The sequence below is a fragment of the Bos taurus genome, chromosome 5 (genome assembly GCF_002263795.3).
Source record: "Bos taurus isolate L1 Dominette 01449 registration number 42190680 breed Hereford chromosome 5, ARS-UCD2.0, whole genome shotgun sequence".
Classification (NCBI taxonomy): Eukaryota; Metazoa; Chordata; class Mammalia; order Artiodactyla; family Bovidae; genus Bos; species Bos taurus.
The window spans coordinates 78,971,699-78,997,306 of NC_037332.1; the positions used below are offsets into that span (position 1 = coordinate 78,971,699).

General features: G+C 39.9%; 1 long non-coding RNA gene across 1 annotated transcript; it reads right to left on the reverse strand.

Moving 5' to 3' along the window:
* Window positions 1-1,466: 1,466 nt before the first annotated feature.
* On the reverse strand, window positions 1,467-3,002 carry LOC132345401 (uncharacterized). The gene is made up of 3 exons (XR_009494746.1): window positions 2,918-3,002; window positions 2,310-2,456; window positions 1,467-1,605 (listed from the first exon to the last, which is right to left on the reverse strand). It is a non-coding gene; the product is annotated as an uncharacterized lncRNA (long non-coding RNA).
* Between the last annotated feature and the right edge of the window lie 22,606 nt (window positions 3,003-25,608).

The following is a 25,608-nucleotide window of genomic DNA, read 5'->3' on the forward strand; positions in this document are numbered from 1 at the left end:
CAAACAAATGAAAAGCAGATACCTTGTTATATTTGAATTTCAGATAAAGAATGACCATTTTTTCCAGTATATGAATGTCCTAAATACTGCATGTCTCTTAGACTCCAATGAGCCTTCTCTTGCTAGCACTCCTCAGTTGGCTTACCCCTGGAAGACTTGACCACTTCAAAATATCTCACTCCTTCAAGAATAAGAGCTCTGCTTTCATAGCATCCAAGCCCTTGTATTTTTGGAAATTAAAGGCTGAGAGATGGAATTAGATCTCCAGATTGCAAGTGTAGAAAATGTATGAGTAGAAGCTTATGTGAAATCAAGCAGAAATGGATAAAACACTGTTGCTTCCCTCTGCTTTCCTGTCCTAGTTGCTCTGTATGTTTTCTGCCACAGAAGTGCAAGTCTCTCAGCACCAGGGTTCACAACATGTGTCCTTGAACGTGCCACTCTGACTTCAGAGTTAGAGGGAAGTTTTGTTGGCTGTGTCCTTGCTGGTGTGCAAGCAAGGCCTCCATTCCTGTTTTCTCTTCTGGAAGCACTGGCACTATCCCACAAGACAGATTCTGCTTGTGCAACTGCTGTCTACGTGGGGAGCCCATTCCTGGTGCTTCCTCCTCCAACCTCTGTCAGGATTCCTCTGGTTCCCTCTGTCTAATTCTCAAGAGCTCAACTGAGCTGGAGGGAGCTGAGTTCCCAGGTGTGGGAGTAGCTGACTGAGATGACATGCCCACATGAAAGGAACAAACCTACAACATTTGCTGTGTTAGTATAAGCAGGAAGCTAAGCCAGGGAAAGTGCCCAGTCTTCCTTGTTCCATTTTCCTCATGGAAAGATGTGCTGGTGGAGGGGCAGGTGGATCCTCAGACCTTCCTGCTGAGGTAGCCCCAACGAAAATCTACTACCATATAATGGGGGCGGGGGGACAGTTGGGGAGAAGGGGAAGAGTTGGGAGTGGATAGGTGTTGAGTATGGAGTTAGGGTGGGAAAAATGGAGAAAAGATGGTAAATTTTCACTTTTGTTAGAAAGATCTTAAATAATTTGCAAACCTTTTTTTTTCAGCAAGATTCATCAAGGGTAGATTTTGTCTTGAAAAAAAAAAAAAAAAGGATGGGGGGAGAAAAAGCAAGATTGTTTACCAGTAAAATGTCAGCAAAGAAAAAAAGAGATAGATACAGGAAACTACTATTTTTAAGTAACTCTTCAGTCTTGACGTTAGAGTAAAACTATGGTAAAAATCAGCCAATAGGCTTCTACTGAGTTCGCATGAATTACTTTGTAACTGCAGAGTAATACTTCCTGATCCATGTGATTCTAGTCATGATCAGTAGAGTCACGGTGCTTCATTAATACACTTTAAAAAAAAGAACAAGGGATTTGTGATATTCAACATTCAGATACATAAAGCAGAGTGTAAACTGTTAATTTCACTTTTAATATGCATATTTTTAGTATTCAAAGAATTCAATGAAGATACAGGTTTTTAATCATTTAAAAGGGAAGAAAGAAAAAAACACAAAAGGGAAATCCCAGCCCACATGCACGTTTCTTCTCTATTCATGCTCATCCTGACGTGTGTTTCATCTGGTTTTGTTCCATGGCTGCTTTATCATCTAAATAAATAGTGTTAAAGAGAATGCATCTTTAACACTACAGGGTTGTGGAAACCATTTTCTTCACATACACAAATTTAAATGATTTATATCACAGTTATTTTGAAAGTGAAGTCACTCAGTCATGTCTGACTCTTTGCAACTCCATGGACGGTAGCTCCTCCATCCATGGGATTTTCCAGGCAAGAATACTGGAGTGGGTTGCCATTTCCTTCTCTGGTGGTCATGTATGGATGTGAGAGTTGGACTATAAAGAAAGCTGAGTGCAGAAGAATTGATGCTTTTGAACTGTGGTGTTGGGGAAGATTCTTGAGAATCCCTTGGACTGCAAGGAGATCCAACCAATCCATCCTAAAGGAGATCAGTCCTGGGTATTTATTGGAAGGACTGATGTTGAAGCTGAAATTCCAATACTTTGGCCACCTGATGCGAAGAGCTGACTCATTAGAAAAGACCCTGATGCTGGGAAAGATTGAGGGTAGGAGGAGAAGGGGATGACAGAGCATGAGATGGTTGGATGGCATTACCGACTCAATGGACATGGGTTTGGGTGGACTCTGGGAGTTGGTGATGGACAGGGAGGCCTGGCGTGCTGTAGTTCATGGGGTCGCAAAGAGTTGGACACGACTGAGTGACTGAATTGAACTGAACTGAACAGTTATTTTCTAAAACCATTCACTATTATTTTGCAAAATGTAACACACAGCAAAAGGTGTTGGTTCTAAAGAGAAGGAAACTGGAACATGTAATTTCCCTGCTGAGAGAATTTTGTGGACTTGAAGAGACTGGAGATGCCTGCAGGGAATCCAGGTGAACTGCATTCTACTGCATCACCTTCTGATAGCCTTGACCTGTAAAAAAATGGTGATTTTCAGCTGTTTTAAAAACTACTAAAAATGGAGTTGGTAAACTTTTTTCTCCTTTTTAAAAATTGTGGTACGTAAAATATGCAGTCTTAACCATTTTAAAGTATATATGAACTATACACTGAATGTGGCTTTAAGTACATTTACATTTTTGTGTAACCATCAGCCTTATCCATCTCCAGAATTACTTTCATGTTGAAAAACTGAAACTCTGTACCCACTGAACAAAAATTCCCATTTCCTCTCTCCCCATCTTTTCACATTTTCTGACTATGCTAGGTAACTCATATAAGTGGAATCATATAGTATTTGTCTTTTTGTGACTGGCTTATTTTATTTAGCATAATGTCCTCAAGGTTCATCCATGTTGCAGCATGTGTCAGAATTCGCTTCCCTTTTAAGGCTGAATAGTGAACACAGGGCCTTTGTATGCTCTATTTTGCTACCTTCTTTTCTCTGAAACTTCATCACCCAGTCCTCACTTCCACATCACTCTGCAGGAAAATCTGACTTTCCAGGCCACTCAGGTCCACTGATTATATGCTCTGTAGGGACTCTGCAGCTCTTTGTGATGTCAGAGAGCATGGCTATGGTCCTACATTGGTTTTGTGATTACATGTTTAATACCTATCTCCTCCTTTGGGCTGTGAGCTCTATGAGGGTAAAGGCAGTGTCTTTTTTCTTGTCACTCATCAATTCCTGGTGTCCATAGACGGTCTAGTACATAACATTCAAAAATATTTATTGAGTTCATTCATGAATTTATGGTTGTGTGACTTTTAAAATAGGGCTTCCCTGGTGGAAATAGAGATAAATAATAACAGCTTCTGTGGAAGATGGTTTACCTGCTTTGAAGGTTTTGTTATCAAGATTAAATGTATCCTCATGAGAATGACAAACCACATGATACACAAATGCCGGTCTGTATTTATTATAGAGATCACTGAGGATGAGATGAGATGATTCCACAGAAAATCTTTAGCCCAGAGGTGAGCTAAAAAACCATACGATTTCAAAGGGAAATCTAAGATGGATAGTAATGTGTGAAAAGCTTCCACAAGAGAATAATATGCTAACTGACAATATTTGGGACTGCTCAGCCTTTCCAACATGCAAATTTATGAATTATTTATGTCACTTCCTTTTCTACTTTTGAGTCCAAATAGAACTTTAAGAGTGGCTTTCTTGTCATGATGCTCCTGCTTGCTGTGGGTGACAGACAACAGGTGACAGCATTCAAGGCAGCCAGTCTCCTCTGACACAATGTCATTGTTGTCTTTTCAGCTTTTTTTATCTGATTCACCACAGCCAAAACCTGAGCCTGCAAAACCACGCTGGCCTTGGCTTAGAAGACATTTGGTTATTAGCTTATTAAATAAGGCAACCTTGAATAGCAGCACTGGAAAAATACTTTTCTAAAAAATATACATATTATGTATATTAAATATATATATATTTAGAACAAGAACTTCCCAGGTAGCTCAAGTGGTAAAGAATCTGCCTGCCAATGAAGGGGCAGGAGATGTAAGTTTGATTTGGGAAGATCCCCTGGAGAAAGAAATGCAACCCATTCCAGTATTCTTGCCTGGAGAATCCCATGGACAGAGGAACTTGGTGGGCCACAGTCTATGGGGTTGCAAAGAGTCAGACACCATTGAGCATGCCCCTAAGCATATATATGTATAACATTATATTTGTTCTCCTGACAAAAATTTTCAGTATCTATTGAGCAACATATAGAGCTGTATGTACCACAGTTTATAGTTGTGTATCTTTAATTGTGTGTGACTAGCAAAGATGGCCAAAGCAAAAACAAAAAAACCTACAGAAATAACTTGAGCTTTTAAATGAAAAGTTGACTATGTCAAATCATGACCCAGAGCCACAGTGCCAAATAATTTTTTATATTTTTCACACAGCAGTGTGTTTGTTAGAAAAGTTCATTAATGCTTTTGAACTGTGGTATTGGAGAAGACTCTTGAGAGTCCCTTGGACTGCAAGGAGATCCAATCAGTCCATCCTAAAGGAAATTCGTCCTGAATATTCATTGGAAGGACTGATGCTGAAGCTGAAACTCCAATACTTTGGCCACCTGATGCAAAGAACCCTGATGCTGGGAAAGACTGAAGGCAGGAGGAGAAGGGGACAACAGAGGATGAGATGGTTGGATGGTATCACCGACTCGATGGACATGAGTTTGAGTAAACTCTGGAAGTTGGTGATGGACAGGGAGGGCTGGCGTGTTTCAGTCCATGGGGTCACAAAGAGTTGGACACGACTGAATGACTGAACTGAACTGAATGAGAAGGAAGAGCTTATTTAAAGAGATTTTTCATGAGATAAAACATTTTTTGTGACTTGGCAATGGATCTGATATGAATAAATAAATAATTAAAACCCACAGATTATGTGCCCAATGGTAATTCCCCCAGCAGAGAAGGAGTGCAGACGCCTGCACCCTCTACTAGCAAGAAAGGGCTGGGCAGGGAGGTGTGGGCTGCATTGCTTAGAGTAAGGACTGGGTCTGAATGCCCCAAGGGCAATCTGAGGGAACTAACTTGGGCTAGCTAACCAGCCTGTGGGATAGCTACCTCGGGAAAAGCCTTAACCTAAAACACCGCCAGGCCTGCTCACAGAACAAAGGACTGAGCAGAGCTAGCCAGCTGCAGACCATCGCCCTCTGGTGACAGGCAGCCAGAGCCGGAAGCGGGCAATCGTGGCCCCAGAGAGGCATTATCTACCAAACTGCAAGCAGGCTTTGTTGCTAACTAAGACTTCTTGGGATTTTGGACGGTCAACATCCGCCTGAGAATGTGCGCTGGTTGTACACCCAGAAAACTGAGCGGCAGGAACAGGGGAGGTGATAAGTCGCAGCCACTGCGCTCACCAAACACCTGATCACCTAAGCTGCTCAGACCTGGGAAGGGCACAAAACGCAGGCCCAACCGAGTCAGCGCCTCTGAGGACTACCTGAGTATCTGAACCTGAGCAGCTTAGACCTGGGAAGTGCATACAACCCAGGGCCAGCCTCAGATGGTTCCTGGCCGAGCAACCTAGAGCATGAGCAGTGTGGGCAGGGAGGGCACACACACCATGAGTGGGGGCAAACCCAGTGTGGCTGAGACACTGCGAGCACACGGCAGTGTTATTGGATTGCCGTGTCCCTCCTTCCCCACAGCATGACTGAACAGTTCAGTTCAATGGCTCAGTCGTGTCTGACTCTTTGCAACCCCATGAATCGCAGCACGCCAGGCCTCCCTGTCCATCACCAACTCCCGGAGTTCACTCAAACTTATGTCCATTGAGTTGGTGATGCCATCCAGCCATCTCATCCTCTGTCGTCCCCTTCTCCTCCTGCCCCCAATCCCTCCCTCTGATGCTCTGAAAAGCATCAGTCTTTTCCAATGAGGCAACTCTTCTCATGAGGTGGCCAAAGTACTGGAGTTTCAGCTTTGGCATCATTCCTTCCAAAGAACACCAAGGACTGATCTCCTTTAGAATGGACTGGTTGGATCTCCTTGCAGTCCAAGGGACTCTCAAGAGTCTTCTCCAACACCACAGTTCAAAAGCATCAATTCTTCGGTGCTCAGCTTTCTTCATAGTCCAACTCTCACATCCATACATGACCACTGGAAAAACCATAGCCTTGACTAGACGGACCTTTGTTGGCAAAGTAGTGTCTCTGCTTTTGAATATGCTATTAAGGTTGGTCATAACTTTCCTTCCAAGGAGTGTCTTTTAATTTCATGGCTGCAGTCACCATCTGCAGTGATTTTGGAGCCCAGAAAAATAAAGTCTGACACTGTTTCCACTGTTTCCCCATCTATTTCCCATGAAGTGATGGGGCTGGATGCCATGATCTTCGTTTTCTGAATGTTGAGTTTTAAGCCAACTTTTTCACTCTCCTCTTTCACTTTCATCAAGAGGCTTTTTAGTTCTTCTTCACTTTCTGCCATAAGGGTGGTGTCATCTGCATATCTGAGGTTATTTATATTTCTCCCAGCAATCTTGATTCCAGCTTGTGCTTCTTCCAGACCAGTGTTTCTCATGATGTACTCTGCATAGAAGTTAAATAAGCAGGGTGACAGTATACAGCCTTGACATACTCCTTTTCCTATTTGGAACCAGTCTGTTGTTCCATGTCCAATTCTAATTGTTGGTTTCTGACCTGCATATAGGTATCTCAAGAGGCAGGTCAGGTGATCTGGTATTCCCATCTCTTTCAGAATTTTCCACAGTTTATTGTGATGACAGAACAAGCGAACCTAAAAAAGTATCCACCACCGCCCCCTTGTGTCAGGGTGGAAATTAAACATTGAAGAGACCAGCAAACAGAAGAAGCTAAAACAGAGGGAACCTCCTTGGAAGTGACAGGTGCAATAGATTAAAACCCTGTAGTTAGTACCGACTACATAGGAAGGGGCCTATAGATCTTGAGAAATATAAGCTGGATCAAGGAACTATCCAAAAATGAACTGACCCCACACTGCCAACAACAACACCAGAGAAAAAGTCCTAGATATGGTTTTACTATTTTTACTGTCATTATTTTTTTTAATTAAAAAATTTTAAGTCCTCTATTACTCCTTTAATTTTCATTTTTATAACCTACTATTACTTTGCAAAAAAAAAAGAGACCCTATTTTTTAAAGCAAACATATATATATAATATTTTAAAATTTTTGCAACTTTTTTTTCCTTTTCTTTAATATTGTACTTTTAAAAATCCAACCTATACTCTAGATTTGTAATCTTTGCTTTATGGTATTTGTTATCAATTTTGTACTTTTAAGAACCCAATCTTCAGTACCCTTTTTTACTTGGGAGCAAGATTACTGGCTTAACTACTCTTTCCCCCTTTGGACTCTCCTTTTTCTCCACCAGGTCACCTCTATCTCCTCCCTCCCCCTTCTCTTCTCTACCCAACTCTGTGAATCTCTTTGTGTGTTCCAGATGGTGGAGAACACTTAGGGAACTGATTACTGCCTGGATCTGTCTCTCTTCTTTTGATTTCCCTCTTTGTCCTCCTGGCCACCTCTGTCTCCTTCTTCCCTCTTCTCTTCTCTGTATAACTCCGTGAACGTCTCTGAGCGACCAGACTGTGGAGCTCACATAAGGAAGTGATTACTGGCTAGCTTGCTCTATCCTCTTTTGATTCCACCTCATCTCATTCGGGTCACCCCTATCTCCCTTCTTCCTCTTCGCTTCTCCATGAAACTCTGTGAAACTCTCTGGGCATCCCTCACTGTGGAGAAACTTTTTATCTTTAACCTAGATGTTTTATCAATGGTGTTGTATAGACAGAGAAGTTTTTAGGCTACTGTAAAAATGAGACTGAAAATGAGAAGCAGGAGGCTTAAATCCAAATCCTGAGAACACCAGAGAACTCCTGACTCCAGGGAATATTAATCGACAGGAGCTTATCAAATGGCTCCATACCTACACTTAAACCAAGCACCACTCAAGAGCCAACAAGTTCCAGAGCAAGACATACCATGCAAATTCTCCAGCAACACAGGAACACAGCCCTGAGCTTCAATATATAGGTTGCCCAAAGTCACTCCAAGCCCATTGAGATCTCATAACTCATTACTAGACACCTCATTGCACTCTAGAGAGAAGAAATCCATCTCCACCCACCACAACACTGACACAAGCTTCCCTAACCAGGAAACCTTGACAAGCCACCCATACAACCCCACCCACAGCGAGGAAACTCCACAATAAAGAGAACTCCACAAACTGCCAGAATACAGAAAGGCCACCCCAAACACAGCAATATAAACAAGATGTAGAGACAGAGGAATACCCAGCAGGTAAAGGAACAGGATAAATGCCCACCAAACCAAACAAAAGAGGAAGAGATAAGGAATCTACCTGATAAAGAATTCCAAATAATGATAGTGAAAATGATCCAAAATCTTGAAAACAAAATGGAATCACAGATACATAGCCTGGAGACAAGGATTGAGAAGATGCAAGAAAGGTATAACAAGGACCTAGAAGAAATAAAAAGTCAATATATAATGAATAATGCAATAAATGAGATAAAAAATGCTCTGGAGTGAACAAATAGTAGAATAATGGAGGCAGAAGATAGGATTAGTGAGGTAGAAGATAGAATGGTAGAAATAAATGATTCAGAGAGGAAAAAAGAAAAACAAATTCAAAGAAATGAGGACAATCTCAGACCTCTGGGACAATGTTAAATGCCCCAACATTCGAATCATAGGAGTCCCAGAAGAAGAAGATGAAAAGAAAGACCATGAGAAAATACTTGAGGAGATAATAGTTGAAAACTTCCCTAAAATGGGGAAGGAAATAATCACCTAAATCCAAGAAACCCAGAGAGTCCCAAACAGGATAAACCCAAGGCAAAACACCCCAAGATGCATATTAATCAAATTAACAAAGATCAAACCCAAAGAACAAATATTAAAAGCAGCAAGGGAAAAACAACAAACACACAAGGGGATTCCCGTAAAGATAACAGCTGATCTTTCAATAGAAACTTTTCAGGCCAGGAGGGAATGGCAGGACATACTTAAAGTGATGAAAGAAAATAACCTACAGCCCAGATTACTGTACCCAGCAAGGATCTCATTCAAATATGAAGGAGAAATCAAAAGCTTTACAGACAAGCAAAAGCTGAGAGAATTCAGCACCACCAAACCAGCTCTCCAACTAATGCTAAAGGATCTTCTCTAGACAGGAAACACAAAAAGGGTGTATAAACTCGAACCCAAAATAATAAAGTATATGGCAACGGGATCATACTTATCAATAATTACCTTAAATGCAAATGGGTTGAATGCCCCAACCAAAAGACAAAGACTGGCTGAATGGATAAAAAAACAAGACCCCTATATATATTGTCTACAAGAGACCCACCTCAAGACAAGGGACACATACAGACTGAAAGTGAAGGGCTGGAAAAAGATATTCCATGCAAATAGAGACCAAAAGAAAGCAAGAGTAGCAATACTCATATCAGATAAAATAGACTTAAAACAAAGGCTGTAAAAAGAGATAAAGAAGGACACTACATAATGATCAAAGGATCAATCCAAGAAGAAGAGATAACAATTATAAATATATATGCACCCAACATAGGAGCACCGCAACAAGTAAGACAAATACTAACAAGTATGAAACGGGAAATTAACAATAATATAATAATAGTGGGAGACTTTAATACCCCACTCACACCTATGGATAGATCAACTAAACAGAAAATTAACAAGGAAACACAAACTTTAAATGATACAATAGACCATCAAGACCTAATTGATATCTATAGGACATTTCACCCCAAAACAATGAATTTCACCTTTTTCTCAAGCACACACGGAACCTTCTCCAGGATAGATCACATCCTGGGCCATTAGTCTAGCCTTGGTAAATTCAAAAAAGTTGAAATCATTCCAAGCATATTTTCTGACCACAATGCAGTAAGATTAGATCTCAATTACAGGAGAAAAACTATTAAAAATTCCAACATATGGAGGCTGAACAACACGCTGCTGAATAACCAACAAATCACAGAAGAAATAAAAAAATAAATCAAAATATGTATAGAAACGAATGAAGATGAAAACACAACAACCCAAAACCTGTGAGACACTGTAAAAGCAGTGCTAAGGGGAAGGTTCATAGCAATACAGGTATACCTCAAGAAACAAGAAAAAAGTCAAATAAATAACCTAACTCTACACCTAAAGCAACTAGAAAAGGAAGAAATGAAGAACCCCAGGGTTAGTAGAAGGAAAGAAATCTTAAAAATTAGGGCAGAAATAAGTGCAAAAGAAACAAAAGAGACCATAGCAAAAACCAACAAAGCCAAAAGCTGGTTCTCTGAGAGGATAAGTAAAATTGATAAACCATTAGCTAGACTTATCAAGAAACAAAGGGAGAAAAATCAAATCAATAAAATTAGAAATGAAAATGGAGAGATCACAACAGACAACATAGAAATACAAAGGATCATAAGAGACTACTATCAGCAATTATATGCCAATAAAATGGACAACGTGGAAGAAATGGACAAATTCTTAGAAAAGTACAACTTTACAAAACTGGACCAGGAAGAAATAGAAAATCTTAACAGACCCATCACAAGCACGGAAATTGAAACTGTAATCAAAAATCTTCCAGCAAACAAAAGCCCAGGTCCAGACTGCTTCACAGCTGAATTCTACCAAAAATGTAGAGAAGAGCTAACACCTATCCTACTCAAACTCTTCCAGAAAATTGCAGAGGAAGGTAAACTTCCAAACTCATTCTATGAGGCCACCACCACCCTAATACCAAAACCTGACAAAGATGCCACAAAAAAAGAAAACTACAGGCCAATATCACTGATGAACATAGATGCAAAAATCCTTAACAAAATTCTATCAATCAGAATCCAACAACACATTAAAAAGATCATACTCCATGACCAAGTGGGCTTTATCCCAGGGATTCAAGGATTCTTCAATATCCGCAAATCAATCAATGTAATACACCACAAAAACAAATTGAAAAATAAAAGCCATATGATTATCTCAATAGATGCAGAGAAAGCCTTTGACAAAATTCAACATCCATTCATGATAAAAACTCTCCAGAAAGCAGGAATAGAAGGAATATACCTCAAAATAATAAAAGCTATATATGACAAACCCACAGCAAACGTGTTTGCCTTTCCATACTGTTCATGGGGTTCTCAAGGCAAGAATACTGAAGTGGTTTGCCATTCCCTTCTCCGGTGGACCACATTCTGTCAGATCTCTCCACCATGACCAGCCCATCTTGGGTTGCCCCATGGGCATGGCTTAGTTTCATTGAGTTAGACAAGGCTGTGGTCTTAGTGTGATTAGATTGACTAGTTTTCTGTGAGTATGGTTTCAGTGTGTCTGCCCTCTGATGCCCTCTTGGAACACCTACCATCTTACTTGGGTTTCTCTTACCTTGGGTGTGGGATGGCTGGATGGCATCACTGACTCGATGGACGTGAATCTGGGTGAACTCCAGGAGTTGGTGATGGACAGGGAGGCCTGGCATGCTGTGATTCATGGGGTCACAAAGAGTCATACATGACTGAGCGACTGAACTGAACTGAACAGCAAACATTATCCTCAGTGGTTAAAAATTGAAAGCATTTCCCCTAAAGTCAGGAAAAAGACAAGGGTGCCTACTTTCACCACTACTATTCAACATAGTTTTGGAAGTTTTGGCCACAGCAATCAGAGCAGAAAAAGAAATAAAAGGAATCCAAACTGGAAAAGAAGAAATAAAACTCTCACTGTTTGCAGATGACATGATCATCTACATAGAAAACCCTAAAGACTCCATCAGAAAATTACTAGAGCTAATCAATGACTATAGTAAAGTTGCAGGATATAAAATCAACACACAGAAATCCCTTGCATTCCTATACACTAATAATGAGAAAACAGAAAGAGAAATTAAGGAAACAATTCCATTCACCATTGCAACGGAAAGAATAAAATACTTAGGAATATATCTACCTAAAGAAACTAAAGACCTATATATAGAAAACTATAAAACACTGGTGAAAGAAATCAAAGAGGACACTAATAGATGGAGAAATATACCATGTTCATGGATTGGAAGAATCAATATAGTGAAAATGAGTATACTACCCAAAACAATTTATAGATTCAATGCAATCCCTATCAAGCTACCAACAGTATTCTTCGCAGAGCTAGAACAAATAATTTCACAATTTGTATGGAAATACAAAAAACCTCGAATAGCCAAAGCTATCTTGAGAAAGAAGACTGGAACTGGAGGAATCAACCTACCTGACTTCAGGCTCTATTACAAAGCCACAGTTATCAAGACAGTATGGTACTGGCACAATGACAGAAATACTGATCAATGGAACAAAATAGAAAGCCCAGAGATAAATCCACGCACATATGGACACCTTATCTTTGACAAAGGAGGCAAGAATATACAATGGATTAAAGACAATCTCTTTAACAAGTGGTGCTGGGAAAACTGGTCAACCACTTGTAAAAGAATGAACCTAGAACACTTTCTAACACCATACACAAAAATAAACTCAAAATGGATTAAAGATCTCAACGTAAGACCAGAAACTATAAAACTCCTAGAGGAGAACATAGGCAAAACACTCTCCGACATACATCACAGCAGGATCCTCTATGACCCACCTCCCAGAATATTGGAAATAAAAGCAAAAATAAACAAATGGGACCTAATTAAACTTAAAAGCTTCTGCACATCAAAGGAAACTATTAGCAAGGTGAAAAGACAGCCTTCAGAATGGGAGAAAATAATAGCAAATGAAGCAATGGACAAACAACTAATCTCAAAAATATACAAGCAACTCCTACAGCTCAACTCCAGAAAAATAAATGACCCAATCAAAAAATGGGCCAAAGATCTAGATAGACATTTCTCCAAAAAAGACATACAGATGGCTAACAAACACATGAAAAGATGCTTAACATCACTCATTATCAGAGAAATGCAAATCAAAACCACTATGAGGTACCATTTCACACCAGTCAGAATGGCTGCGATCCAAAAGTCTACAAGCAATAAATGCTGGAGAGGGTGTGGAGAAAAGGGAACTCTCTTACACTGTTGGTGGGAATGCAAACTAGTACAGCCACTATGGAGAACAGTGTGGAGATTCCTTAAAAAACTGGAAATAGAACTGCCTTATGATAAAGCAATCCCACTGCTGGGCATACACACTGAGGAAACCAGAATTGAAAGAGACACGTGTACCCCAATGTTCATCGCAGCACTGTTTATAATAGCCAGGACATGGAAGCAACCTAGATGCCCATCAGCAGATGAATGGATAAGAAAGCAGTGGTACATATACACAATGGAGTATTACTCAGCCATTAAAAAGAATACATTTGAATCAGTTCTAATGAGATGGATGAAACTGGAACCTATTATACAGAGTGAAGTAAGCCAGAAAGAAAAACACCAATACAGTATACTAACGCATATATATGGAATTTAGAAAGATGATAACAATAACCCTGTGTACGAGACAGCAAAAGAGACACTGATGTATAGATAAGTCTTATGGACTCTGTGGGAGAGGGAGAGGGTGGGGAGATTTGGGAGAATAGCATTGAAACATGTATAATATCATGTATGAAACGAGTCGCCAGTCCAGGTTCGATGCACGATACTGGATGCTTGGGGCTGGTGCACTGGGACGACCCAGAGGGATGGTATGGGGAGGGAGGAGGGAGGAGGGTTCAGGATGGGGAACACAGGTATACCTGTGGCGGATTCATTTTGATATTTGGCAAAACTAATACAAATATTGTAAAGTTAAAAAAAAAAAAAAAAAAAAAGAACTGCCATATGACCCAGCAATCCCACTGCTGGGCATACACACCAAGGAAAACAAAATTGAAAGAGATATGTGTACCCCAATGTCCTTCACAGCACTGTTTATCATAGCCAGGACATGGAAGCAGCCTAGATGTCCATCAGCAGATGAATGGATAAGAAAGCAGTGGTACATATACACAATGGAGTATTACTCAGCCATTAAAAAGAATACATTTGAATCAGTTCTAATGAGGTGGATGAAACTGGAACCTATTATACAGAGTGAAGTAAGCCAGAAAGAAAAACACCAACACAGTATACTAACACATATATATGAATTTAGAAAGATGGTAACGATAACCCTGTATGCGAGACAGCAAAAGAGACACAGATGTATAGAACAGTCTTTTGGACTCTGTGGGAGAGGGTGAGGGTGGGATGATTTGGGAGAATGGCATTGAAACATGTATAATATCATACGTGAAATGAATCGTGAGTCCAGGTTTGATTCATGATACACGATGCTCAGGGCTGGTGCACTGGGATGACCCAGAGGGATGGTATGGGGAGGGAGGTGGGAGGGTGGTTCAGGATGGGGAACACGTGTACACCCATGGTGGATTCATGTTGATGTATGGCAAAACCATATTGTAAAGTAATTAGCCTCCAATTAAAATAAATTTATATTAAAAATAATATTTTGCATATTATTTGTCTGTTTTTAGTTGGCGGTAAAATTGAAATATAACATTACTTTCACAGGTCCAATATAATGATTCAATTTTTATATATATTGTGAAATGATCACTGTAATAAGTCTATTTGACATTCCTCATTATACATAGTTACAAATTTTTTGTGTGTGTGATGAGAACTTTTAAGATTTACTCTCTTAGCAATTTCAAATATGCAATACAGTATTATGTAGTATTATTAACTATATATTATACAAAATAAATATTCAGCTGGGCTTCTCCTGTGGCTCAGCAGTAAAGAATCTGCCTGCAATGCAGGAGAGCCCAAGTTTGATCCCTGGTTGAGAAGATCCCCTAGAGGAGGGCATGGCAACCCACTCCAGTATATAGTCACCATATGGTACATTACACCTCCGTAAATTATTTATTTTATAGCTGGAGGTTTGATTTCCTTCACTCATTTTAGCATCCCCACCCCCACTCCCCGGCAACTACTAATCAGTTTTCTGTATCTAAGAACTTGTTTTTTCATTTGTTTGTTTTGTTTTTTAAGATTTCACATGTATGTGAGGTCATGTGGTGTTTGGCTTATTTCACTTAGCATAATGCCTTTAAGGTCCAACCATATTGTTGCAAATGACAAAACTTCCTTCCTTTTTATGACTGAATTGTTTTCCCTTGTGTCTATATACCACATCTTTGTCCATTCATTCATTGATGGACACTAGGTTGTTTCCATATCTTGGCTATTCTAAATAATGCTGCAATGAACAAGAGGATGCATATATATTGTTCTTCTTGAGAAAGAAAATTGATACTATCCAAATGGATGAGGAGATCCAACCAGTCCATCCTAAAGAAAATAAGTCCTGAATATTCATTAGAAGGTCTGATGTTGAAGCCGAAACTTGAATACTTTGGCCACCTGATACGAAGAAGTGACTCATTTGAAAAGACCCTGATGCTAGGAAAGATTGAAGGCAGGAGGAGAAGGGGATGACAGAGGCTGAGATTGTTGGATGGCATTAATGACTCAATGAACATGAGTTTGAGTAAGCTCTGGGAGTTGGTGATGGACAGGGAAGCCTGGCGTGTTGCAGTCCATTGGGTCGCAAAGAGTTGGATACGACTGAGTGACTGAAATGAACTGAACTGAAATGAAAGAAATTAGCTAATATCTTAAGAGCATATCTTATTCAATTAATATTTTTATATGTATTTATTTGTTACTCTTTTTTTCTTTTTTAAAACTGTATTTATTTGTAGTTGAGGATAATTATTTTATGATATTCTGTTGATTTCTGCCATACATCAACATGAATCAACCATAGGTATACACATGTCCCCACCTCCTTGAGCCTCCCTCCCAACTCCCACCCCATCCCACATTAGGTTGTCACAGAGCACCAGGTTGAGCTCCCTGTGCTATACAGCAACATCTCATTGGCCATCTATTTTACATATGGTAATGTATGTATTTCAACCAATTAGTCCCATCCTCTCCTTCCCTTGCTCTGTCCATGTCTGTTCTCTATGTCTGAGCCTCTATTCCTGCCTTACAAATAGGTTCAGCAGTAACATTTTTCTAGTTTTTATATATATGTGTTAATATATAATATTTGTCTTTTTCTTTCTGACTTACTTCACTGTTTGTAACAGGCTCTAGGTTAATCTACCTTATTAGAACTACTGAGTCAAATGCATTCCTTTTTATGATGGAGTTAATATTACACTGTATATATGTACCACAGCTTCTTTATCCATTCATCTATTGACAGACATCTAGGTTGCTTCCATGTCCTGGAAATTGTAAATAGAGCTGTAATGAGCACTGGGCTACATGTGTCTTTTTCAATTATGATTTTCTCAGGGTATATGCCTGGTAGTGAGATTGCTGGGTCAAATGGTAGTTTTATTCCTAGTTTTGAAAGAAATCTCCACATTGATCTCCATAGTGGCTGTATCAATTTACATTTCCACCAATGGTGCAAGAGGGTTCCCTTTTCTCCATACCTCTCCAGCATTTATTGTGTATAGATTTTTTGATGAACCATTCTGACTGGTGTGAGGTGATATCTCATTGTAATTTTGATTTGCATTTCTCTAATAAGTGATGTTGAGCATTTTTTCATATGTTTATTTGCCATCTGTATGTTTTCTTTAGAGAAATGTATATTTAGGTCTTCTGCAATATTTTTAATTGGATTGCTTGTTTTTCTTATGTTGAGCTGTATGAGCTGCTTATATATTTTGGAGATTAATCCTTTGTCAGTTGCTTAATTTGCAATTATTTTCTCCCATTCCGAGGGTTGTCTTTTCACCTTGCTAATAGTTTCCTTTGCTGTGCAAAAGATTTTAAGTTTAATTAGACCTCATTTGTTTATTTTTGTTTTTATTTCCATTACTCTAGAAATGTTCCCTTGGTATCCCTAATTTTCTTGAAGAGATCTCTAGTCTTTCCCATTCCGTTGTTTTCCTCTATTTCTTTGCATTGATTGCTGAGGAAGGCTTTCTTATCTCTTCTTGCTATTCTTTGGAACTCTGCATTCAGATGCTTATATCTTTCCTTTTCTCCTTTGCTTTTCGCTTCTCTTCTCTTCACAGCTATTTGTAAGGCCTCCCCAGACAGCCATTTTGCTTTTTTGCATTTCTATTCCATGGGGATAGTCTTGATCCCTGTCTCCTGTACAATGTCATGAACCTCAGTCCATAGTTCTTCAGGCACTTTATCTATCAGATCTAGTCCCTTAAATCTATTTCTCACTTCTACTGTACAATCATAAATGATTTGATTTAGGTCATACCTGATGGTCTAGTGGTTTTCCCTACTTTCTTCAATTTAAGTCTGAATTTGGCAAAAAGGAGTTCATGATCTGAGCCACAGTCAGCTCCCAGTCTTGTTTTTGCTGACTGTATAGAGTTTCTCCATCTTTGGCTGCAAAGAATATAATCGATCTTATTTCGGTGTTGACCATCTGGTGAAGTCCACGTGTAGAGTCTTCTCTTGTGTTGTTGGAAGAGGGTGTTTGCTATGACCAGTGTGTTCTCTTGGCAAAACTCTATTAGCCTTTGCCCTGCTTCATTCCATATTCCAAGGCCAAATTTGCCTGTTACTCCAGGTGTTTCTTGACTTCCTACTTTTGCATTCCAGCCCCCATTATGAAAAAGACATCTTTTTTGGGTGTTAGTTCTAAAAGGTCTTGTAGGTCTTCATAGAACCGTTCAACTTCAGCTTCTTCAGCATTACTGGTTGGGGCATAGACTTGGATTACTGTGATATTGAATGGTTTGCCTTGGAAACAAACAGAGATCATTCTGTCGTTTTTGAGATTGCATCCAAGTACTGCATTTCAGACTCTTTTGTTGACCATGATGGCTACTCCATTTCTTCTAAGGGATTCCTGCCCACAGTAGTAGATATAATGGTGATCTGAGTTAAATTAACCCATTCCAGTCCATTTTAGTTTGCTGATTCCTAGAATGTCGATGTTCACTCTTGCCATCTCCTGTTTGACCACTTCCCATTTGCCTTGATTCATGGACCGGACATTGCAGGTTCCTATGCAATATTGCTCTTTACAGCATCAGACCTTGCTTCTATCACCAGTCACATCCACAGCTGGGTATTGTTTTTGCTTTGGATCTATCCCTTCATTCTTTCTGGAGTTATTTCTCCACTGATCTCCAGTAGCATATTGGGCACCTACTGACGTGGGGAGTTCCTCTTTCAGTATCCTATCATTTTGCCTTTTCATACTGTTCATGGGGTTCTCAAGGCAAGAATACTGAAGTGGTTTGCCATTCCCTTCTCCAGTGGACCACATTCCGTCAGGCCTCTCCACCATGACCCGTCCATCTTGGGTGGCCCCACAGGGCATGGCTTAGTTTCATTGAGTTAGACAAGGCTGTGGTCCTAGTGTGATTAGATTGACTAGTTTTCTGTGATTATGGTTTCAGTGTGTTTGTCCTCTGATGCCCTCTTGCAGCACCTACCATCTTACTTGGGTTTCTCTTACCTTGGACGTGGGGTATCTCTTCATGGCTGCTCCTTACCTTGGATAAGGGGTATCTCCTCACTGCTGCCCCTCCTGACCTTGAACGTGGAGTAGCTCCTCTAGGCCCTTCTGCGCCCATGCAGCCACCGCTCCTTGGACGTGGGGTTGCTCCTCTCAGCCGCCGCCACTGACCTCGGGCATGGGGTAGCTCCTCTTGGCCGCCGCCTCTGACCTCAGATGTGCGGTAGCTCCTCTCGGCTACAGTCCCTGACCTCGGACATAGGGTAGTTCCTCTCAGCCGTTCCTGTACCGTCACAGCCTGGTACTCTTGGCCACTGCCCCTGATCTTGGACGTGGGGTAGAAATCGTATGGACCTAACAGAAGCAGAAGGTATTAAGAAGAGGTGGCAAGACTACACAGAAGAACTGTACAAAAAGGATCTTCATGACCCAGATAATCACGATGGTATGATCACTCAGCCAGAGCCAGATATTGTGGAAGTGAAGTCAAGTGGGCCTTAGAAAGCATCACTACAAACAAAGCTAGTGGAGGTGATGGAATTCCAGTTGAGCTATTTCAAATCCTGAAAGATGATGGTGTGAAAGTGCTGCACTCAATATGCTAGCAAATTTGGAAAACTCAGGAGTGGCCACAGGACTGGAAAAGGTCAGTTTTCATTCCAATCCCAAAGAAAGGCAATGCCAAAGAGTGCTCAAACTACCACACAATTGCACCCATCTCACATGCTAGTAAAGTAATGCTCAAAATTCTCCAAGCCAGGCTTCAGCAATATGTGAACCATGAACTTCCAGATGTTCAAGCTGGTTTTATAAAAGGCAGAGGAACCAGAGATCAAATTGCCAACATCCGCTGGATCATGGAAAAAGCAAGAGAGTTCCAGAAAATAATGTATTTCTGCTTTATTGACTATGTCAAAGCCTTTGACTGTGTGGATCACAATCAACTGTGGAATATTCTGAAAGAGATGGGAATACCAGACCACCTGACATGCCTCTTGAGAAACCTATATGCAGGTCAGGAAGCAACAGTTAGAACTGGACATGGAACAACAGACTGGTTCCAAGTAGGAAAAGGAGTACATCAAGGCTGTATATTGTCACCCTGCTTATTTAACTTGTATGCAGAGTACATCATGAGAAACACTGGTCTGGAAGAAGCACAAGCTGGAATCAAGATTGCCGGGAGAAATATCATTAACCTCAGATATGCAGATGACACCACCCTTATGGCAGAAAATGAAGAGGAACTAAAAAGCCTCGTGATGAAAGTGAAAGAGGAGAGTGAAAGAGTTGGCTTAAAGCTCAACATTCAGAAAACAAAGATCATGGCATCTGGTCACATCACTTCATGGGAAATAGATGGGGAAACAGTGTCAAACTTTATTTTTTGGGGCTCCAAAATCACTGCAGATGGTGACTGCAGCCATGAAATTAAAAGACGCTTACTACATGGAAGGAAAGTCATGACCAACCTAGATAGCATATTCAAAAGCAGAGACATTACTTTGCCAACAAAGGCCCGTCTAGTCAAGGCTATGGTTTTTCCAGTGGTCATGTATAGATGTGAGAGTTGGACTGTGAAGAAGTCTGAGCACCAAAGAATTGATGCTTTTTAACTGTGGTGTTGGAGAAGACTCTTCAAAGTCCCTTAGACTGCAAGGAGATCCAACCAGTCCATTCTAATGGAGATATGTCCTGGGTGTTCTTTGGAAGGAATGATGCTAAAGCTGAAACTCCAGTACTTTGGCCACCTCATGCGAAGAGTTGACTCATTGGAAAAGACTCTGATGCTGGGAGGGATTGGGGGCAGGAAGAAAAGGGGACGACAGAGGATGAGATGGCTGGATGGCATCACCGACTCGATGGACTTAAGTTTGAGTGAACTCCGGGAGTTGGTGATGGACAGGGAGGCCTGGCGTGCTGCGATTCATGGGGTCGTAAAGAGTTGGACACGACTCAGCGACTGAACTGACTGACTGTAGGAGGTGGGTCATAGAAGATCTTCCTGTGGTTTATGCAAAATGTGTTCTGCTTGTTTCCTCTAAAAAGTCTCATAGTTTCTGATCTTACATTTAGGTCTTTAGTTCATTTGGAGTTTATCTTTGTGTATGGTGTTAGGAACTGTTCTAATTTCATTCTTTTACATGTATCTGTCCAGTTTTCCCAGAACCACTTATTGAAAAGACTATCTTTTCTCCACTGTATGCTCTTGCCTCCCTGTCAAAGATAAGGTGCCTGGAGGTGTGTGGGCTATCTCTGGGCTTCCTATCTTGTTCCATTGTTCTATATATCTGTTTTTGTGCCAGTACTATACTATCTTGATGTCTGTAGCTTTGTAGTATAACCTGAAGTCAGGAAAGCTTGTTCCTCCAGCTCCATTTTTCTTTCTCAAGATTACTTTGACTATTTGAGAGTCTTTTGTGCTTTCATACGAATTGTGACTGTTTTTTTTTTTGTTGTTGTTCTAGTTTTGTGAAAAATGCCAATGGTAATTTGATGGGATTGCATTGGATCTGTAGATTGCTTTGGGTAGTGTAGTCAGTTTTACAATATTGATTCTTCTGATCCAAGAATATGATTATGTCTTTTCACCTATTTATGTCAACTTTGATTTCTTTCATCAGTGTCTTATAGTTTTCTGTGTACAAATCTTGTGTCTCTTCAGGTAGGTTTTTCCCTAGGTGTTTTATTCTTTTTTGTTACAGTGGTGAATAGGATTGATTCCTCAATTTTTATTTCTGATTTTTCATTGTTAGTATATAGGAATGCAAAGGATTTCTGTGTATTGATTTTGTATCTGGCAACTTTAATAAATTCACTAATTAGCTCTAGTAATTTTCTGAGAGTATCTTTAGGGTTTTTTTCTTTCTTTCTTTTTTTTTAAATCATGTCATCTGCAAACAGTGAGAGTTTTACTTCTTTTCCAATCTGAATTCATTTTATTTCTTTTTCTTCTCTGATTGCAGTGGCTAGGACTTCCAAAACTATGTTAAATAATAGTGGCAAGAGTGGGCACCCTTGTCTTGTTCCTGATCTTAGAGGAAATGCTTTCAGTTTTTCACTGTTGAGAATAATGTTTGTTCTGGATTTGTCATATATGGCCTCTATTATGTTGAGAAAGTTTCCTTCTATGCTGATTTTCTGGAGAGCTTTTATACATGGGTACTGAATTTTTTTGAAAATGCTTTCTGACTCTATTAAGATGATTATCATATGGCTTTAATCTTTTAATTTGTTATTATGGTATAACACATTGATTGATTTGTGTATATTGAAGAATCCTTGCATCCCTCATTATCCAATTAATTTTTTTTCTTTTTAAACCCATATTCATAGCAGCACTTTTATTTTTTAATTTAAATTTATTTATTTTAATTAGTGGATAATTACTTTACAATACTGTATTGATTTTGCCATACATCAACATAAATCTGCCACAGGTGTACACGTGTTCCCAATCTTGAAAGTTGATGTGTAATGCTGAGGTCTCTGAACAATTTGCAAAGTGAAGAAAAGGAATTTCTCCATTTTTCAACCATGATGTTCTCTCTCAGTGGTCTGTAGAATCTCTCCATATTTGCCATGGTCACACGGGGATGACTTGGGCTAAGTTTGATGACCCATTGACAATAGGCCCCTGCCCTCTCTGGATTCCCTCTACTCTCTTATGGGCTAGTAAGACTATAACGGCCCTTATTGATAAAACTCTCGAGTTCTTTACTCTCTCCTTTGATGCATCATTCTTCTTCATTATTACAGAGTCATTTGTTGTTTTTGTTGTATAGTTGCTAAATCAGGTCCTACTCTTTTGCAACCCCATAAACTGTAGCCTGCCAGGCAAGGACAGTGGAGTGGGTTATCATTTCCTTCTCCAGGGGATCTTCCTGACCCAGGGATGGAACTCTAGTCTCCCTCATTGGCAGGGAGCCACCTGAGGCTTTACCACTGAGCCACCTAGGAAGCCCCATTAGCATCATACCATCAGTTATTTTTAAATTAGCTTCCTTTAAAAAAATTTCTCCTTGCCACTGCTTAACTTTAGACCATTTTTCTATTTACTTCTATCCTCAAAGAAAATAACAAAAAAGCAACAATAATGATGACAATAATTTTCTGTATAGTGCAATTGCATATACAATAATATAATGACTAATAAAAATTAAAGCTGGTCTCTTTTGCTTCTTGAGTTGTTTTAGTAAAATTTTCTTGATGGTCAACATCCTAGCTAATATGACATTTTGAGACTATCAGTGACTCATTTAGCCGAATACAGTATCTGTATCCTATGAAGATGAAGAAAATCATCCTGAAGAAATTTCTAAGGGAACTGAACCCTCATTTCCTATGTTTCTCACTTGGCAGGTGGGTACTTTACCACTGGACTGTCTGGGAAGTCCTTGAGTTATAAGAGATAAATCCAAATAGATGAAATTACTTTTTATGGGTACAGAAGCTAAAGCATAAGAGGTTTAGAACTTTGAAAAAGATCCCAGAGCAAGAGGAAATCAGAGTGGAAAGTAGAATCAGTTCTTTCTACTCTAGGCAACTTTCTCCAAAATAGCTTCCTAGAGAGATTTCTGAACTTGGATAACTGAACTTGATATGCATGCATACTCAGTCGTGTCTGACTCTTTGTGACCCCATGGACTGTAGCCTGCCAGTCTCCTCTATCCATGGAATTTTCCAGGCAAGAATACTGGAGTGGGTTGCCATTTCCTACTCCAAGGGATCTTCCAGACCCAGAGATTAAACCCACATGACCTGTATCTCCTGCATTGGCAGGTGGATTCTTTACCACTGCTGCTGCTGCTGAGTCACTTCAGTTGTGTCTGACTCTGTGTGACCCCATAGATGGCAGCCCACCAGGCTCCCCCGTCCCTGGGATTCTCCAGGCAAGAACAGTGGAGTGGGTTGCCATTTCCTTCTCCAATGCATGAAAGTGAAAAGTGAAAGTGAAGTCGCTCAGTCGTGTCCAACCCTCAGCAACCCCATGGACTGCAGCTTACCAGGCTCCTCCGTCCATGGGATTTTCCAGGCAAGAATACTGGACTGGGGTGCCTTTGCCTTCTCCGCCTTTTACCACTGAGCCACCTGGAAAGATATACATTTTCCCTTTTGGAATGCTGATACTTTCCAACAATTTCTTCAAATGGGCCACCTTAAAATGAAAATTTGACTGGTAGGAGACAGGAGATAACCCACAGATAAATCTAAATGAAGTAGGTGGCATATGCAGGCAGGGCAGGAGTTGGGTGGAACTTTATAAACATGAAAACACAAAGTGACATATAGTTTTAGTAAGATAAGCAGAATGGATAGTGGGTTGACTTGGAAATTTGATTGTCTGTTGTTGAATAGAAAGACTTCACTTGAGGTTTATTCTGGTTTTAATTTATTAATGTGTATCACTGCTAAATTTTTTTCTAATTTTTGTGTTTTTTTTGCATTTTGTTTATTTTGAAATTGACTTCTAATTTGTATTAGGTTGATTATAAATGAGTGGTAAGAATAATTAAGCTATTTCAAATCCTGACAGATGATGCTGTGAAAGTGCTGCACTCAATATGCCAGCAAATTTGGAAAACTCAGCAGAGGCCACAGGACTGGAAAAGGTCAGTTTTCATTCCAATCACAAAGAAAGGCAATGCCAAAGATGTTCAAACTACTGCACAATTGCACTCATCTCACATGCTAGCAAAGTAATGCTCAAAATTCTCCAAGCCAGGCTACATGAACCGTGAACTTCCAGACGTTCAATCTGATTTTAGAAAAGGCAGAGGAACCAGAGATAAAGTCGCCCACATAAAAATTTAGAAAGGAGTAGGACAAAGCTGTATATTGTCACCCTGCCTATTTAACATATGCAGAGTACATCATGTGAAATGCTGGGCTGGATGAAACACAAGCTGGAATCAAGATATCTGGGAGAAATTTTAATAACCTCAGATATGCAGATGACACCATACTTATGGCAGAAAGCAAAGAAGAACTAAAGAGCCTCTTGAGGAAAGTGAAAGAGGAGAGTGAAAAAGTTGGCTTAAAATTCAACGTCCAGAAAATAAAGATCATGGCATCTGGTCCCATTACGTCATGGCAAATAGATGGGGAAACAATGGAAACAGTGACAGACTTTATTTTTTTGGCTCCAAAAATCACTGCAGATGGTGATTGCAGCCATGAAATTAAAAGATGCTTGCTCCTTGGAAGAAAAGCTATGACCAACCTAGACAGCATATTAAAAAGCAGAATTACTTTGCCAACCAAAGTCTGTCTAGTCAAAGCTATGGTTTTTCCAGAAGTCATGTATGGATGTGAGAGTTGGACTGTAAAGAATGCTGAGCACTGAAGAACTGATACTTTTGAACTGTGGTGTTGGAGAATACTCTTGAGAGTCCCTTGGACTGCAAGGAGATCAAACCAGTCCATCCTAAAGGAAATCAGTCCTGAATACTCACTGGAAGGATTTATGCTGAAGCTGAAACTCCAATACTTTGGCCACCTGATTCGAAGAACTGATTCCTTGAAAAAGACCCTCATGCAAGGAAAGAGTGAAGGCAGGAGAAGGGGAGGACAGAGGATGAGATAGATGGATGGCATCACTGACTCGATGGGCATGAGTTTGAGTAAGGTCTGGGAGTTGGTGAAGGACAGGAAAGCCTGGTGCACCGCAGTCCTTGAGGTCACAAAGATTCGGACACGACTGAGTGACTGAACTGAACTGAACTGAAGAATATCTAGCAATTTTATACACAAGAATAAAAGCAGATTTCTTAGGAAGGTCAGTTTTAAATTAATTCATAATATAATTTATGTTCTAGAAAACAGAAAAGCTTCAGAGGTAGCAGAAAATAAAAACTTCTTTAAACTTGTCTTGTTGAAAAAATAATTAATGCTGAATTTTACTGCAGGCAGCCAGTCTATTAGTTAATGAGAATGAAATAATGTTCTTGTATTAAATTCAGCATCTTTGTTTTCATTATTTATTAGTATTCATTATATGCCAACAATTTATGGAGCTTTGCACAGATCATAAAAAATAGAATTCTTGCCCAATTATATTTTACATTAAATAAGATGCAGTTAGTGTAT